Raw genomic sequence first — 18,554 nt, 5'->3', positions numbered from 1 at the left:
ACATCTGGTCTGTGGACAGAGAAAGATGAGTTCAGAAATCTCAGACCACACTGTCCCTACCAAGAAAGTGCTTCTCATGTATAGGGAGGATGGAGAGACATAGGTGATTTCCAGAATGCTGCCATATTCTAGGCAGAACTCTGCCTCAGTCTACAGGCCCATTTCATTTGCCCTGGAGGAAGCTGCTAAGCCAGAGGGATGAGTCTTCCTCTAATAATGGCATTGTCAGGTTAGCGACATTAATTCTTAAGGAGAAGGGAGGCCCTTCCTAAATGTCTTTCAGATTACCATCTTCAGGTTGAGCCAGAACTGCAGAAGACCTCAGGGACTGGCAGTTTAGGAAGAAAGAGATATTGAGAATCAGAATGGGCATGAGGGCAGGGGGGCAGGGGGACAGGGGCAAGGGAAGTAGTCTAGGGAGAGTAGCATTGATAGAACATTGGACTTAGAAAGTCAGGAACAGCTGACTTCAAATCCTGTCTTTGATATTTACCAGCTGTTTGAGTTTAGACAGTTAATGGCTGTGATCCTCAGTTTCCCCATCTTTTAAGTAGAGAGGCTAACAACCCCTCTAACACAGGCCTTTTGTGAGGATCAAGGTACCTTCTGTAAGCAAAGCACTCTGCAAATTGTAAAAGTGCTAGAGCAATGTCAGCCGCTAACTCTGTCGCAGTGACGGCCCTGATGATCTGGTCCCAGGCAGGGAAAAGAGGGAGGGCATATCCCCCCTCTGCAGCTCAAGGCCCCAGGTGGTGGCTGCTGAATGCTATCTTGGCCTATCAGAAACTTAGGGAAAGGGCATGGGGTGGGGGGCTGGGGGGGTAAGGAAGATAGGGGGAATGGGAGGGAGTTAAAAGCCTGTTGAGGATTTCTTGGAGGATCTGAGCTCTGCATGTGCCCGAGAGAGAGGCAGGGCCTGGAGCCCAGAGATAGGTAGAGGGGCTTTTCTGTGTCCTATGATTCTCATTATCTCTTTCTCTCCTTCTTCCTTTTCTCTCCCTCCCTCTTTCTCTCTTTCTCCCTCTCCATTTCCTTTTCCATCTCTCTCCCTCTCTCTCTTGCAACACACACATAGTCTCTTTGTCTTAGTATATCTCATTATCTCTCTCTTTGTCTCTCCCCCTTCCTTTCTCCCCTCCCTCTTCTTCTCCCCTTCTCCTTGTCTTTCTGTCCACCTCTTTTTTTCTCTCTCCATCTCACTCTTCCTTTTGTTCTCTCTCTCTCTCTCTCTCTCTCTCTCTCTCTCTCTCTCTCTCTCTCTCTCTCTCTCTCTCTCTCTCTCTCTCTCTCTCTCTCTCTGTCTTTGTTTCTCTGACTCTGTCTTCTCTATTCTTTTCTTCCTTTATCTTTTAGAAATAACAGAATGTCAGGGCTGGGAGGGACTTTAGAACAAGGGATGTCAGAGATGGTTTAAAGTTTGGCAGTAACTAGCATTTTTCTTCTAGTTTAACAAGAGCATCCTAAATGTACAGGCAAGAAATAGGAAACAGTGAATACAGACCTAACCTTAGAATCAAGAGACTTGGGTTCAAGTTCTTCCTGTAACAAATACTGGCGTGTGACCCAGTGGAGTGGTGGTGGTCATGCCATTTCTCCCCAGGCTACTCTCCTAGACTATGAGATGCAGAACATTTGGTAGTGAGAGTGCTCTCATTGGAAATTTCTTTTTGTCATTAAACCCACAGGTCTAGTCTTGACTCTATGAATATTATGCACATGTATTATATGTACAGGGATGTGAACATGCATATGTACATGTCTGGGTAAGCAGATAAGTGTGTATATGTGTACACATGTGTATTATGTATATATACACATATATGTATGTATATGTGTGTATTTATGTACATTTAGAGACTGTCCCAAAATTCTTGGTCCAGTTTTAAGCTTTTATGCTTGAATGTAATATTTGTAAAATATTTTTACAAACCTTAAGTCCCTATGTGAATGCTCACTATTATTATTACTGCTTTGATAGCTCAAAGCTACACTAAGAATTTTGGGATACCTTCTGTATGTACACACATACACACATATGTATGTATGTGTGTGTACACACATATATACGCACATATATTTTAATAAACCAAAACTAGGGGAACTTCATACAGATTATTAATTTATTCAGTTCTGCTTTCTTTGAGATATGTATCAAATAGTTCGTGGCAAGACATTTATTTTTTATTACTTCTTTTAATAATAATGATAGTGATAACTAGCATTTATATTATGCTTATTATATGCCAGGTACTGAGCTAAGTGTTTTATAATTAGTGTCTCATTTGGTTCTCACAAGAACCCTGAGAAGTAGATGCTATTATTATGCCTGTTTTACAGATATTAAACTGAGGCAGACAGGTTAAATGACTTATCCAGGATCACACAGCTAGTAAGTTTCTGTGATGGGATTTGAACTCAGATCTTCCTGACTCCAGCCCACTGTCTCCACTTTTGTATATTTCCTTGACTGTTCGTTTTTATTGATGGTTATTAAGTTTATGGAAGGTAGAATGATCTGATGCCTTAATGTGGCCCTGGAGGAAGGAAGACCCAAGTTTGAATGCTTTCTTTAACATTTATTAGCTAAGTAAAGGAAGTCACTTACTTTACCTTGGCTTTAGGCAACTCATTTTCTAAGGCTTCTCTGTTAATCGATGGAGGATTGCAATCTGGATGGGTATAGGACACCCCTATTTTGAACATACTTGGCTCCTTAATTATAAGAAGACTTTAAAGATAAGCCACATAATACCTAGCCATACAATAAGTGTCCAGCTTACATTTGGTGGTTGGTTAAAAAACACTCCTTTAAGAAAGGCATCTTGGCATACTGGGTGGAACTCTGACCTTGGAGCCAGGAAAACCTGATTTATTTCTTACCTTGGATACTATGTGACCTTGGGTACATCATTTTAATCACTGTCTGCCTCAGTTTCCTCATCTGGAAAAGGAGGGAAATAGTACTTAGCTCCTAGGGTTGATCCTAGATAGGATCAAATTAGATAATTTTTGTATACCTTAATCACTAAGTAAATGTGATAATTGTTGTTATTATCTGTGTAATAGTTTAATTTCTCTTAGCCGTAACTCTTTCATCTGGAAAATGGGGACAACCCTAGCATCTACCTCCCAGAATTGTTGTGAGCATCATATTGGGTAATTTATATAAAATGCTTTGCAAACTTTAAAGTATTAAGTTAATTTATTTTTTGTTTTTTTTCCTGAGGCTGGGGTTAAGTGACTTGCTCAGGGTCACACAGCTAGGAAGTGTTAAGTGTCTGAGACCAGATTTGAACTCAGGTCCTCCTGAATTCAAGGCTGGTGCTCTATCCACTGCACCACCTAGCTGCCCCCACATTAAGTTAATTTAAAGAATAATTGATATCATCACAATCATTAGTGGAAAGAGTTCTCAATTTGACTTTAGAGGACTTTGCTATGAATCCTGGCTCTGCAACTTATTGTGTGATGGATGTTAGGCAAGTCATTTAATATCTCTGGATTTCAGTTTCCCCAATTGTAAAGTAAGGCTGTTAGATTAGATTGCCACTCAGATCCCCTCTGGTCCTAGTCTTATGTTTTCTGACCTTTTAATATTAATTTCAGAAATATTTTTAAAGCACTTGTTATGTGCAAGGCCCTGAAGAGGTAAAGAGGAAAAAGAGAATGATCCCTGCCCTCAAGGAGCTTACAGTTAGATGAGTAGAGTAGGGGAGTACTTGTTAATTTAATTTGTCTTTTAAAGTTTTTCTTCTCCAATATTTCCTGAATAATGCTGTCTATGAAGCAGCCCTTTTTCTTGCCAGGAGACAACTAATGGTCTTTCCCATTGGGAAGGAGTCGACTGAGCTCACCTCCTGGCCTTGGACCCTTACAATCCATCTTCTCTCATGTTCCCCATCTGTTTGCTCCATTTCTTGGCCCAGACGCTTCTTGATCCTCTGTGGTTATTTCTTTTCTGGAGAAGGAGCCCTACCATACTCCTCCCCCCTCATGTCATTGATGATGGAATATCCAGGAGGTTTTTAAAAGAGGAGGAGGGAATGACAGAGAGGGAATGGGGTGAAATCTTTAGTCAGCTCTCCTCTCTCCTCTACAAGTCCTTTTCCTTTCAATCTGATTCACAGAAATTAGTCCCAAAGTGTCTGACGGAAACCCCAGGGGCAGAAGCTCAGGAAGTAACTCCTAGAATGCAGTGTGGAGGGAGGAGACAGCTTTAGCACTCTTAGTGGTAAGTAGAGAAAGGCAGAACTCTGCCAGACTATCCTGTTTTGCCCTGGGCACTGGATCAAATAAGGGGGTGTGATTATTTGAAAAAGAGGAAAACCTTTTTGGAGGATCTGTGTTGTGGTATAAGAAATTTGTGGAGAGCTGGGTTTGTGTCACATCTACCATTTGTTTCCTGTGTGATGATGAGCAAGTCATTTAACTTCTCTGAGTGGGCCTCAGTTTGCTAGTGTGTAAAATGAGGGGATAGATTATATTCCTTAATTAACTAACTTTATAGAATGTTGAATACTTAGAAAGAAAACACTGCTTCATTTCTTTCTCAAGAAGAGGCAGGTAGGTGGTGCTGTGGATAGAGCCTGGGAGTTGGAATCAGGAAAACCTGACTCCAAATATGTTCTAAGATGCTTACTAACTGTGTGACCCTGGGTAAGTCACTTAATCCTGAGTTTTTGCCTCAGTTTCCTTCTGGTAAAATGGGCTAGAGAAGGAAATGGGGAACCACTCCAGTATCTTTGCCAAAACACACACACACACACACACACACACACACACACACACACACACATACACACACACACATACACACACACACACACACATACACACACACACACACAAACAAACAAAACAAAACCCCAAAACTTCTCAAACAACAAAATAACCCAAATGGGGTAATAAACAGTCAGACATGATTGAAAATGACTGAACAATTTTCAAGACATCACAGTGCCAGACATGTAGTAGATGGGCACTCCATCCTTGTTGCTTGATTCATTCATTCACTGAAGGACTTTGTTCATTCAGAAAGCATTTATTGTGTCTTGTGTTGGAATAGTTACAAAATCTAGAGAAGGTCTGATCTCCATCCTCATGAAATAGTCTAGTATATGGATGAATGCTTTGGTCAGCTCCTTCCAATTCTAAAATGCTTTGATTCTGTGCCTTATGCGTTTACCAATCTATTGTAAGGTTACTAGGAACCAGTCTTTGGCCTGGTGGTGCCCTATGGTTCCATCTCTTGTTTTTCTGTCAGAAAATCTCAGATTTCTCCCTAAGAATTCTGGCTTCCAGGAGAGAAGAAGGGAATAAGGTGAGCAATGGGGGCTTTATTTCAATTAAATGTAAGTGGGGCATAATGGACAGAATGCTGGACTTAGAGTCAAGAAGGACTGGATTTGAATCTCACCTTTGATTTTTATTTTCTGTGTAACAGCTGCTCTGTATGGCAGCTGCTCCAGGCAATTACCTCCAATTTATCTCAATTTAAGAAGCAAAGGAACATTTTTTAAGATTAAGATTAAGATAAAAGAGGAACTTCCTCAAAATCAGAGCTACCTCCAAGTATGGGCTGCCTCAGGAAGTAAGGAGTTCCTGGATGGTTTGGACTAGATATCTCTCAAGCTCTAAGATCTGTGACTCTGTGAAGTACAAAGTTAGGAAAGTTGCATTTTATATGGGTGGAAAGAATCTTCCACACTGGGGATCCTTAGAGGGACAAATAGCCATTTTCTTCCCATTAGTACTTATGGGGATTTAGGGAGGAGTCTAACAAAGGGCACCGTATGAAAAGTTCTACAATACTTCCAGTTGGTATCATGTTATGGCTCCCCTGAGAGTTATGGTTACAGTAGCAGCATAAGCATCAACCCATCAAGTCCAACTCCCCTATTTTATACACGAGGAAGCTGATACCTCGAAAAGGAATTATTCATATGGATCAAAGCATCATAGATTTCGAATTGGAAGAGATGTTGGTTGTCCATTGAGTCCAACTTCTTCAGTTTTACAGATGAATAAACTGAGACCTGGGGAGGAGAAATGACTTTTACAATGCTGTACAGGCATGATTACTTAGCTTTAGAGCCAGAAGGAGCCCTCCATCCCCTTTTCCTTTTACAGGTAAAGAAAATGAGGTTAACATAGCAATACAAACTTTCTCTGGGTTGTGCAGGCAGTAAATAGCAGAGCTGGGACTTGAGCTTATCCTTTGACTGAGTCCCAGAATCCCACCCCTCATGGGGTGTCACTCATGTGACATGATCATAAGATTTAGAGCAGAAAAATACCTTATAGCTTACCAAATCCAACCTTCTCATTTTACAGATGTGGAAAATAAGTCCCCAAAAGGAAAAAGAACACTCCCATAGTTGATAAAGAGCATAACTAAGGTTTAAACCCTAAATCAAACCCTCTGTCTGTGACATCATTGGAAGGACAGTGAAAAGGAAGCCAAAATTGGAGTCAATGGACTTTTGTTCAAATCCCATTTGGGTGGTCTTAGACAAGTCTCTTAACCTCTGAATATTTAAAAAAAACTCAACATTATTGTTGACCAGGAAGCCTGACAGGATCTTCTGTGGTCTTCTGTTCTCTAATGGCAGTGAAGAGGAAAATGTAGATCTGAGCAACAAAGCATTGGAGCCCTGCACTTTCTAATTCAACTTAAAAAAACTAATCCATCTCTTTCAGGATCTCTTCCTTCTCTTTCCATCATTTGGAAGATTCAGGTTGACACGTGGGATCTGGTATCCACAAACCAAGGTATTCTGGTTGGAGTTGGGGAATTGGCCAGTGCACTTGACCAACCCCAATCCAGGTGAAGAAAGGGAGCATTAAAGAAGCAGATGATGTGAATGGGATTCCCTCCTTTCTAGTTCCTATTGTGTTAGCAAGCGTATCTTGGATCTCTTAGATAGACTGCTGAAGCCCATGAGCCTCTTCTCAGAATTTTTAAAAGTCCTCTATTTCATTGAATATTCCCCTTTCCCTTTGAATGATTACATTTAGTTTTGCTGGGTAGGTGATTCTTGCTTGTAATCCTCGCTCCAATGTGCTCTTGAATATCATATTCCAAGACCTCCAATCCTTTAATGTAGAAGCTGCTAAATATTATGTTATTTTGTCTGTGGTTCCATTATACTTGAATTGTTTCTTTCTGAATTTTTGCAATATTTTCTCATTGACCTGGAAATTCCAGAATTTGCCTATAATATTCCTGGGAGTTTTCATTTTAGGATCTCTTTCAGAAGATGATTAGTGGATTTGATCTATTTTACCCTCTGGTTCCAGAATATTAGGACAGTTTTCTTTGATAATTTCTTGAAAGATAATGTCTAGGTCTGCTTTTGATCATGGTTTTCAGGTATACCAAGAATTTTAAACATTTCTCCTGGATCTATTTTCAAGATCAATTGTTTCCCCAATGAGACATTTAAAATAGCTTTCCTTTTTTCATTCTTTTGGTTTTGTTTTTGTTGTTTCTTGATTTCCCATAATGTCATTACCTTATATTTGCTTAATTCTAATTTTCAAGGAATTATTTTCCTTGGTAAGCTTTTGCACTTCCTTTATCAATTGGCCTATTTTGCTTTTTAAGGCATTCTTCTCATTAGCATTTTGTATTTCCTTTTGTATTACTCTCAATTCTCTTCCCAATTTTTCTTCTATCTCTCTTACTTGATTTTCAAAATCTCCTTTGAGCTCTTCCATTGTATGAAACTAATTTTGATTTTTTTCTTCGAGGCTTTGGACACAGGAAAATATTGTTATCTTTTTCTGAGTGTATGTTTTTATCTTCCTTGTTACCATAGTAACTTTTTATGGTCAGAATCCTTTTTTGTTGTTTGCTCATTTCCCAAGCATATTACTAGATTCTCTTTGTTAAAGTAGAGCTTCATTTCCAGAGTGGAGGATACATTGTCTCAAGCTGTTTTCAGAGATTTTTCCAGGGACCTGAGCACAAGATCTCCTTTCTGCCCAGGAATTGTGAGAAGTGTCCCTGATCCATTGTAGCTGTAAGTTCTAGTGTGCTAATACAACACAGTCCTTTCTCAGTGTTAGCAAAGAGACCTCCTATGAGCTGAGACCTATGGAAGCCGCTGCCGCCAATATTGCCCATGCTTAGTCTTGTTTTCCTGGTTCCCAAGGTCTTTTCACTCTACTGACAGATTTTTCCTCCTGATCTTCCAAGCCATCTTTGGTTCTATTCCATATTTTTGTGTGATGTGAAACTTTAAAATCTATTTAGAGTCATTATTGGAAGGAATTTGGAGCAGTTTGGGGAAGAGTTCAGTGAGTCCCTGCCTTTATACTGTTATCTTGGCTCTACCTCCCAGAATTTTTAAAATAAAACATATAAAATTACAAAAGAACCCAACAATAGTCATCAAAATATTTATAAAAAAATGACTTCACAGACCTCAAGTTAAGAACCTCTCTTTTGGAGGTTAGCATTTATAGATGGTGATTGAAAGAGATGATTAGCAGGGGATCCCTTCCTTAAAGCAGGGTGAACATATTGCTAGGATGTCAAGTCAGGAGGCAGAGTTTCAAGTTGGCCTGCATGGAAGAAGGAAACTATTAGCTAAGTATTGGGTAAGAGACCCAGAATCTTAGAACCATAGAGAGAAAAGGCCCTGAGAACAAAGATGTCAGAGTCCAGAGGGATGTTAGAGCAGAAAATGTCAGAGCAAGGAATGGGATTATGGGTCGTGGTTAAAACATAGAATGTTGGAGCTGGACAAGACCTGTTTGGCCTTAGAATACAGGATGTTAGATCTGGGAAGGGCCTTAGAACCTGAAGTGTCAGAGTTGGGAGGGACCTTAAAACATGGAATATTATAACCAGGAGGGCCCTGGGAACTTAGATTGTCACAGCTGAGGAAGAGGAAGGCATTTAGTATGTTTCCTCATCTTTCATAAGAGGTGACTGGTTTAGAATCTCTTTTAACCTTTTTCAGATTTAGATCCTAGGAACATTACCACTATCAGGGACCTTTTTCTGTTCAATCATTTCAGTCATGCCCGACTTTCCATGACTACATTTGGGGTTTGCTTGGCAGAGATACTAGAGTGGTTTGCCATTTCCTTCTCCAGCTCATTTTATAGATGGAGAAACTGAGGTAAACAGGGTTAAGTGACTAGGGTCACCCAGCTAGTAAGTACCTGAGACTGAATTTGAATTCAGGAAGATGAATATTATTGATTCTAGACTGGCATTCTATCCACTCCACTACCTAATGACCCAATCCAGCTAGCTCCCTGATGTGACAGACGAGTGAACTGAACTGATCAGAAAAGGAAAATGGTTTATGATGACGATCAGGGTTCAAAGAAGCCCCTATGCCTTCTGACTCTCAGGCAAATGGTCTTTGTACCAAACTTTGACACATTGGAGGAAGAGTTGAATATGGCCTCAGCTACTCCAAAAGCCCAGTTACCCTTGCTATCAGGTTGCCCATCATATCTACTTTAGCTCTTGAAAAATCTTTTTTTAAGAAGGTAGTCCCTTTCAGCTCTGTGTAGCAGTTGGAAACACATATAGAACTAGATCTAATTATGCACTTAATCCATTGTATCATGCTCTTCTTCTATGGCACAGAAGTCAGTGTTAGGGTTACAAAGAAAAAAAATCCGATTATTCCTGCCTTCCAGGAGCTTATGTTCAACAGAGGGAATACACAATACAAAATATATAAAGATAAAACACAGGTTGCCCCAATGGTATGATCCCCCCTCTCATGGTAGCTGCCCAAGGATATTCAAGGTCAAGGATCACTGGGAGCTACATCTGTTCACCAGTTGCCAACTTTGGTAATTTCCCCCCATGTTCTGTAGGATTTAGGTTCACCGATGCCTGATGAATTTAGAGGTGAAAGGCTTCTAAATGGCCATGTTATCCAACTCCCTCTTATCGCAGATGAAGAACTGAGACATTAATGATTTGGCCAAGAGCAGAGCTAAGCTTTAAATTCAAGTCTTCTGCTCCCCAAATCAGGTCTCTTTCCACTGTGCCATATGGCCTTGACTGAGCTGCTTGGCCAAGTCTAGTAAGTTTCAACAAATCAGTTGAAACTTGTCCCAGTCTCTTGACTTCTGATTCCTTGAATCCCCCTCAGACATTTAATAGATGTATGAGCATAGAGCCTAGAGAGGCGGTATAATGTTGGCAGTTAGGTTCAAATCCCAGCTTAGCCTCTTGTTATTTAGGTGATCTTGATTAAGTCTTTCCACTTTTTTTTTGGGGGGGGGAGGGTCTTAGCTTCTTTATCTATCAAATGAAGGGATTGAGCCAGATAACCTTGAATGTCCCTTCTGAAGTCACCCAAGAAGAATTAGAGACTCGGAAACATTTTCACTCATGCCCTCTTTATACCCAAAGGTGGCCGTGGCCGTCTTGAATTTGTCTGCTCCCCAAAGGATTTGTCTGCTCCCCAAATCAGGTCTCTTTCCACTGCGCCATATGGCCTTGACTGAGCTGCTTGGCCAAGTCTAGTAAGTTTCAACAAATCAGTTGAAACTTGTCCCAGTCTCTTGACTTCTGATTCCTTGAATCCCCCTCAGACATTTAATAGATGTATGAGCATAGAGCCTAGAGAGGCGGTATAATGTTGGCAGTTAGGTTCAAATCCCAGCTTAGCCTCTTGTTATTTAGGTGATCTTGATTAAGTCTTTCCACTTTTTTTTTGGGGGGGGGGAGGGTCTTAGCTTCTTTATCTATCAAATGAAGGGATTGAGCCAGATAACCTTGAATGTCCCTTCTGAAGTCACCCAAGAAGAATTAGAGACTCGGAAACATTTTCACTCATGCCCTCTTTATACCCAAAGGTGGCCGTGGCCGTCTTGAATTTGTCTGCTCCCCAAAGGATTTGTCTGCTCCCCAAATCAGGTCTCTTTCCACTGCGCCATATGGCCTTGACTGAGCTGCTTGGCCAAGTCTAGTAAGTTTCAACAAATCAGTTGAAACTTGTCCCAGTCTCTTGACTTCTGATTCCTTGAGTCCCCCTCAGACATTTAATAGATGTATGAGCATAGAGCCTAGAGAGGCGGTATAATGTTGGCAGTTAGGTTCAAATCCCAGCTTGGCCTCTTGTTATTTAGGTGATCTTGATTAAGTCTTTCCACTTTTTTGGGGGGGAGGGTCTTAGCTTCTTTATCAAATGAAGGGATTGAGCCAGATAACCTTGAATGTCCCTTCTGAAGTCACCCAAGAAGAATTTAGAGACTCGGAAACATTTTCCCTCATGCCCTCTTTATACCCAAAGGTGGCCGTGGCCATCTTGAATTTGTCTGCTCCCCAAAGGATTTGGCTCCTGGCACGGGGTCCTCCAGAGAAAGAGCAGGATTTTCAAAGTTATTCTCCTTTGTGAACCATTTATCCAGCCTGACTCTGCATCCTCTGGCTGCGCATTGTGAAATCAGAGAAGGCCAGCTATCTGAGGGCAGAGATCTGGGGCTACCTGGAGAGCAGCAGAAATCCAGCCTCAGAAGGGGGGGATGTTTCATAGAAAGAAAGCAAACCACTTGTGTCTGAACAGAGACTTAGTGAGGGAGAGAGGGTGGGGGGTCTTTCCAACTGCCTCTTTTGAGGGGAGGAGAACAGCAGTTCGGTTCAGCAAAGGGGGAGCGTGGGGACTCTGCTGACTGCTTCCAAGGTACAGTAACACTGAGCTGGGCGGCAGGGACTAATATTAGAATGACTGGGTGGTGGTAGGCAGGCATTCACCCTTCTGTGTGCATGTGGGAGCATGAAGCCTCATTTCAACCCCGACCTCCCCTTTCTCTCTTCATCTGTTCACACTCTCTCCTCTCCAGCTCTAACCACTGAGTATGGTCTCCATTGCTCCAGGGGTTCTAGTCTTTGTCTTTCCTTTATTTCTAATATTTGGGCTTTTGAGCATGAAGTTCATTCCCCCTCCCCCCATTTTACATATGGGGAAATTGAGGTCTGGAGGAGGGAAGGGATTTACCCAGGATCACTTGAGGAGCATGTGGCAAGCCGGATTTGAACCCAGACCCTCCCCACTTTGGACTTCAGACTCAGTTCTCTTTCAATCACATCATACTATGGCTCTTTCTTTTCGGGGGGGGGGATGCTATTGCATTCTGCCAACTGTGACCATGTCCCTTCATTTCTGCTCTGCCCGGGATCTGTATGTGGCTCCCCCCACCCAGCTCCCCAGCCCCAGCCCCACCTCCACCCCCTCCTTTCCCAGGCATCTTGCAAATAAATCACGGGTGGTAGACAGGCTCGCCTCACCCTGCGGGGGGGGGGGGGGAATTGCTGGTCCACATCTTGGCTGTTTGCACAGAGCTCTGCAGCAGCGGCAGCGACAGCCCCAGCTTTGGGCACTGGGACGCTATTTATTTGCCTGCTCCCGGCAGTCCCGGAGAGTTGCCTGTGTGAGCGAGGGAGAGGAGAGTGAGCCAGAGAGGCAGAGGCAGAAGGCTGCCTGGCTGTGCTGAGGGCAACCAGAGGGAGCATTTCTCTTCTTGATCCCGACTCTGACAGCTGTGCCGACTTTTCCATCGCCACCAGCCAGAGATGTAGAGTAGTGTTTCCTTTTTTTTTCTTTTGGTTCCTGCATGTCTCAGGGATAGGGAGGGGGGATGGGATTGGCTCAATCTGGAGGTGAGGAGAGTGTAGAGGGACCCCTGCCGAAGCTCCAAGCTGTTAAGGGAGCGATAAGGACACAGCATCTTCCTTAAGGCAGAGGGTGGGCAAGTATTGGCTGCAGACTGGGGGTCGCATCCCACCTTGGGTCCTCTGTGCCCAGGTAGATGCCCTTCCTCTCTGTGGGGCAGTGGGCTGGCTTGGAGCGGAGCGGAGGAGCGGAGGTGGGCAGTGGAGCAGGAGGTTGGCAGGGGGGACGAGGGATGCATGTGGGTCTGTGTGGATCATGTCTCTTTGAACACATCTGCAGTGTTTTATCACCTGAGAGGCAATGAGAGAGCCCCGGGGAGATTACTGCCTGCTGGCCGGGGAGATGGGGTGATTTCCTCATGGCTAAATATAAATATTTATTCCATACATGTTTTATATATATACACTTTTAAAGAGCTTGAGTATATATGTACATATACATGTAGCTATATATACTCAAGCTCTTTAAAAGTAAAAGGCAGTTCTCTAAATGCGATGAATGAATTAAATGGTTGGGTGGGGGAGCTGGGAAGTGTAGAGTGAGAGCTATAGACTTTGGTTTGCATGAGAAACGAGAAGATAACCAGGACCCACATAACTAGCTGCTTAACCCTTGCCTGGGTGCGTGAGCTCAGCTCCGGAACCCGTCCTAGGGATAGCCCGATGGGTAAGTTTGGTCAGGGTGCTATTTGTGCTATTTGCTAGCAGATCTATGAGGTACCTTTCTTGGTGACCAGTGTCCAGCTAGACTGCAGAGGAACTGGATAATGAATGTTCCAGGTTCTGCTTGCTCAGCTCTGGGTGAGCCTTTTCACATGAGGGGAGGGAGACTTAGGAGAGTGGTGCTGTCCAAGGTTCTGCTGTGGAGGGAAAGGGGCTTGGGGCAGAGCCCAGATAAGGTTCCAACCTCTGCCTTCAGATCAGTTTCTCTAGCTTTGATTCTTTCTCTGACCCTTGGCGACATGGCTGGGATCCCAGTGGTGCAGGTTGCAGCAGCCTGATTGAGAGAGAGGTTGTGGTCTCCTATAACAAAATCTGAGAACCCCAAATTTAATCTTTAAAAAGAAAAAAAAAAAAGATGTTATTGGCACGAATCTGTGCTGCTTTGAAGCTGGGATTTTGTTGCTATTGTTGTTGCTTGTTTCCACCCAACTAATAATTTCAGTCTTTTGAAGTGAATGCCCCTTTTTGTTAGTGTTTTAGGGATCACCTCAGAAGGCACTTCACCTCCACCTTTCAGCTTTCTACTTTGGTCTTTGTGGGCTGAAGGAATAGAATACTCAACTGTGGTGGATGTGAAATGAAGACCATTCATGTGCCTGGTCTTTGTTAATTTTATTCATCTCTAAAGCACATAAAAAGCCTAATTTCTAGGATTTGCCACTGTAGAGGAAGCTTAGGAAGGCAAACATTCTTAGGGAGAAGGAAAGTGTGGTCTGGTGGTTAGTGCTGAAGATGGAAAATTGGCTCCTGGCTCCTATTCCTGACCTCATCAGGGACTTGTTGAGTGACTATGAGATAGCAGTCATAGAGTTTGAGTTGTAAAATCTCCTATCTCTTTCATTTCCCCCTTATCCCCCTCTATTTTTGTCCTCCTGTTCCTGGGGTGGCTAAGCTCCAAAAGGACCACATCTCCCTCTGTCCCTCCCCCTCACCCAGTTTAAATTGGTGCAGTGTGGTGCATTGGGGAGAGAAGAAATCAGAGAGACTGCACTGTGTATATGAAGAGAAGTGGCCAAAGACTTAGGGGAACTGGATTCCAGTCTTGGCTTTGCCATTTACTTCCTTCTGGGCTTTAGACAAGTGGGTCCTCTTCTTAGAGCCTCACTGTATACTGGGGGTTGGAGGAAATGAGTTCTAGAGATCCTTTCTAGTTTGGACATTTTGAGATTGATTGCAGGGCATATGAGGAAAAGACAGGAACACTTGAGGAGAAGGTCTGGGTGAATCCCAACGCTTCCATGTGCTGCTTCTTTATTCTTACTGCTTCACAGATGCCCCAGCCAACTTTTCTGGGCTGGAGAGTTAGAATCAAGATGCCATCTCCAGGGTGCTGGTTTTTAGATATTCCATTTGGTCTTTGTCAAATTGTGTGTGTGTTCCTGTCTGTGTGTACACATATGTGCACTCACACACTCCCATGTCCAGCATGGAGTACTTGGGATTTCTAATATGAATGATGTAGACATATGGACATCTTCTTTGCTCTTTAAATCTTTCAAGTGGGGAAATGGGCACGAAATTAGGCAACCTAATAAATGGCATCAAGGCAACAAAAAGTGAAAATGGTTTATTTCTGTGTAACAGCTGTAGCTTTAACCTAGAATAAAAATAAACTCTAGTCTTGTACACTGGTGGGATGGAGTTGATGAATTTAAATGATTCAGTTGACACTGAGAATTGAGAGTTTCGATGGTGCTATAAACAGAGACTTAGGAATTGGTGACTACCACCACACACCTTCCTTATGCATTCTGATGTCAATGAAATATTTATTTCCTCCCCTATCTTCTTGAAGGCATCAGAATTTCCCAACCTCTGGTGGCTGTAGTGAATAATTTAGCCATATAGAATATCTCCCCCTCTTAGATACTGCTCCTGCTTGATTCAGAAAGAATCAAGTGGGGAAAAGGGCCCGAAATAGCATGGTCCAGTGGAAAGAGTGCTCTATTAGCATCAGAGTGCTTGGGTTCAAATCATGTTTTTACTACCTGTGTGACACTTTACATTTCTAGCTGCTGGTTTTCTCCTTCATAAAACGTGGGGTTAGACTAGCTGATATTAAGATCTCTCCCAGCTCTGATATGCACTGTTCTATGTCAAATAGTCTAAAATTCCTTCTAGATTTAATATTTTATGTTTTAAGGTCTCTTCTGGCTCTCAGTCTTTGGTCCTATGGTTCCTTATTGTAGATGCTGTTCTTGTTCAGGTGTAGTTTGACCTAGATGCTCTCACGTCCGTCTTCCAAATACACAATTCCATGATTCTCTGCTCCTGTCATCCCTGTCTCCAAATATCTGAAGGGCTGTCATGGGGATGAGTAGATGGATTTATTTTATATGAGTCCCAAGAGAAGGGTTTGGACCAAAGAAAAAAAGTTAATTGAGAGGTGGATAGATAGATAGATACCTGCTCAGGAAAAGGAAGACTCTCCTATCCACTAGAGCTGTCCATTGGCTGCATTGGAAAGTGAAAGCATTTAAGCAGTTCCTGGATGACCACTTGTGGGATCTGGTAAAGGGAACTGACTCATACTTCAGGTGGGGGCTGAATCGCCTAAGGATATTTTCTGTCTCTGAAGCTACTTTTGTAATGTTGGGTAAGTCACTTAAACTCCTCATCTCTGAAAAAAGAATTGGCTTTACATTTGCTTCTCACTCTATCAGAACCCTCTGATCCAGTGAATGGCATGGCCAAGACATTCTACAGTTCAGAGAAGCACCATCACTTGGGCAGTGGTGGAACAATCAAGGAAGGCTTCGTGGTGGAGGTATGGCTTGAATCAACTTTGAAGGATTGGTTGGGGCTGGATAGATGAAAAAGAAAATAGGAGAGCCTTCCTCATGGGGGTCACAGTGTGAGAAAAGGTGTGGAGGCAGAAAAGTAAAAGCAGGAAATTCAGATATGGATACAGTGGGCAAAAAGGGTTACTGGAAAATAATGACTAGTAGCTTCAACAACAATGACATCGTTAATAGTTTGGAGCAGGCAGATGCTCCAACATTTTATTGCTATAATCTACTTGGACAATTGGCCCTGTGCTGTTATAATGGCTTTATATTAGATTATCTGAATTTTAAAATAAGAGGACAAACTGTTGTTGCAATATACTTGGCTGAGTGCCGGTGGGATTATACCACATTGATTTGAGTTACAGAAATAAAGTAATATTACTACTAGTACTAACGATGACAGCAATGATAGTAACAACAGCAGCAATGATATGTTGGAGGGTGGAGTGAGTATTGGACTTGGAGACAAAAGATCTGTTCAGGCATATACAACAAATCAAGTTCCTTTCTGTGAACCTCAATTTGCCCCCCCCCCAATGAAAAGACAATAATAATACTTGGCTTAATCCTTTCATGGGATTATTGAGAGTTCTTTGTAAATCTAGCAGTACCATTAGTTATTATGATCATTCTTTCTGTAAGAATGGGGCGTGTAAATCATCTCTACACCTTGAAATAGGACTTCACCTGAAATAATCCCAATCAATTGATCAATTCATCTCAGAACTGATTCCAGAAAGATCAAAGGAGGAATGTAGCCAATGAAAAATGAGGCATCCATCTTTAAAACCTTTTATAAAGAGGATGGGAGAGGAGAGAATTAGGAGGTCTGGACTCTAGGTCATAATAATAATTAGATATGCAACTTAGCAACTATATGAATGTGGGTAATTTGATTCATGGAATGTTCATTGGGTACCTGCAATATGCAGAGCACTGTGCTAGGTATGGAGGGTGAGAATACAGAGTTTTTATAAAACTCAGCCCGTTCTCTCAGGGACTCTACAAGGACAGAGTGCAGTGCAAAGAGTTTTACATTTCTAGTATTTACTACTGGTGTGGCTAAGGGTTAAGTCACAATCATTCTGGGAAGTAATTGTATCTTTGATAGAGAACGTCTGGTTTTTTTTTTTTTTAATAAAAGGAGGGGTTTGGAGAGTCAGAACTGGGAGTTCTGCCATTCCCTGTTCTAAGGCCCCTCACACCTTTGACATTACATGTCCTAAGAGTCCTCCCAGCTCTGACATTCCCTGTTCTAAGATACCTCCCACTACTCAAATTCTCCATTCTAAGGGCTCACCTGGCTCCATGCTCTTGTTCCTTCCCAGTTCTGACATAATCTGTCTCTTATGCAGGCCCCATAGTCATTGAGGGAGAGTCCCATAGCCCCTTCTCCCCATGGAGACCTGTTCCCAGTTCCCCAGCCCACCAAGCTGAGCAGGTGCCTGGGAGAAAGAATTTGGCAGGGTGTCGGTGTGGTGCAGAGAGCAGAAGTCTGCAGTGGCACGATGGGCTCCGAGAAGTAATTGTATTGCTGTATTAGACTCACTGATATCGGGCCTGCTTGGATTACATTGTACTGGGGCTTTGCCAACAACTGAAGGCTGAGCAATCAGAGGTAACACGGGAGCTGGCCTGTTTTTTTTTTTTCTTTCTTTCTTTCTTTTTTCTTTTCTTTTTTTTTTCTCCCCTTCCTTACAATTAATTCACAGGAGGAAACTCATCTGACAGCTCCACAATGATCGGTCTGGGAAGGATTTATTTTGGGGGGGAAAACTCATCACATCTCACCAACATAATCCTCCATACAGGGAAATTCAAATACCACACCCCTCCCCCCTTCACACACCCCCACTTAATAGAAAGGAACCTGCAGAGTGACAGGCATCTTGTGAATGAAAACAGCTTTGGATTCATGCCGTGTTATTTGAGGACATTTGAATACCAGCACCTGGCTCCCTGGCAGAGTCTATAGCTCAAAAGGGGGGAGGGGGAGAGATTTCAGAAAGTTGATTCAGATTTTTGACAAAAGATAATGCCCAAAGGCAGTGCTCTATCTCTTCTCTTCTCTCTCTCTCTCTCTCTCTCTCTCTCTCTCTCTCTCTCTCTCTCTCTCTCTCTCTCTCTCTCTCTCTCTCTCTTTCTCTCTCTCCTCTCTCTTTCTCTCTCTTCTCTCTTTCTTCTCTTTCTCTGTCTCTCTCTCTCTGTCTCTGTCTCCTCTCTCCTCTCTCTTTTTCCTTCTCTCTCTTCTCTCTCTTTTTTCTCTCTCTCTCCTCTCTCTCTCTCTCCTCTCTTTCTCTCTCCTCTCTCTCTCTCTCTCTCTCTCTCTCTCTCTCTCTCTCTCTCTCTCTCTGTCTCTCTCCTCTCTCATCTCTTTCTCTCTCTCCTCT

General features: G+C 42.6%; 1 protein-coding gene across 1 annotated transcript in view; it reads left to right on the top strand.

Moving 5' to 3' along the window:
• The first annotated feature begins 12,402 nt into the window (after positions 1 to 12,402).
• Positions 12,403 to 18,554, top strand: part of RPH3A (rabphilin 3A) — a 179,590-nt gene continuing 173,438 nt past the window's right edge. The window contains exon 1 of the mRNA XM_074297249.1: positions 12,403 to 12,560. The gene's annotated coding sequence lies outside the window, so the exon portion shown is untranslated. The remainder of the gene's footprint in view (positions 12,561 to 18,554) is intronic.

The sequence above is a fragment of the Sminthopsis crassicaudata genome, chromosome 1 (assembly GCF_048593235.1).
Source record: "Sminthopsis crassicaudata isolate SCR6 chromosome 1, ASM4859323v1, whole genome shotgun sequence".
Classification (NCBI taxonomy): domain Eukaryota; kingdom Metazoa; phylum Chordata; class Mammalia; order Dasyuromorphia; family Dasyuridae; genus Sminthopsis; species Sminthopsis crassicaudata.
Note: the sequence above shows the minus strand (reverse complement) of the source record. Positions and strands in the feature narration are given on the sequence as shown.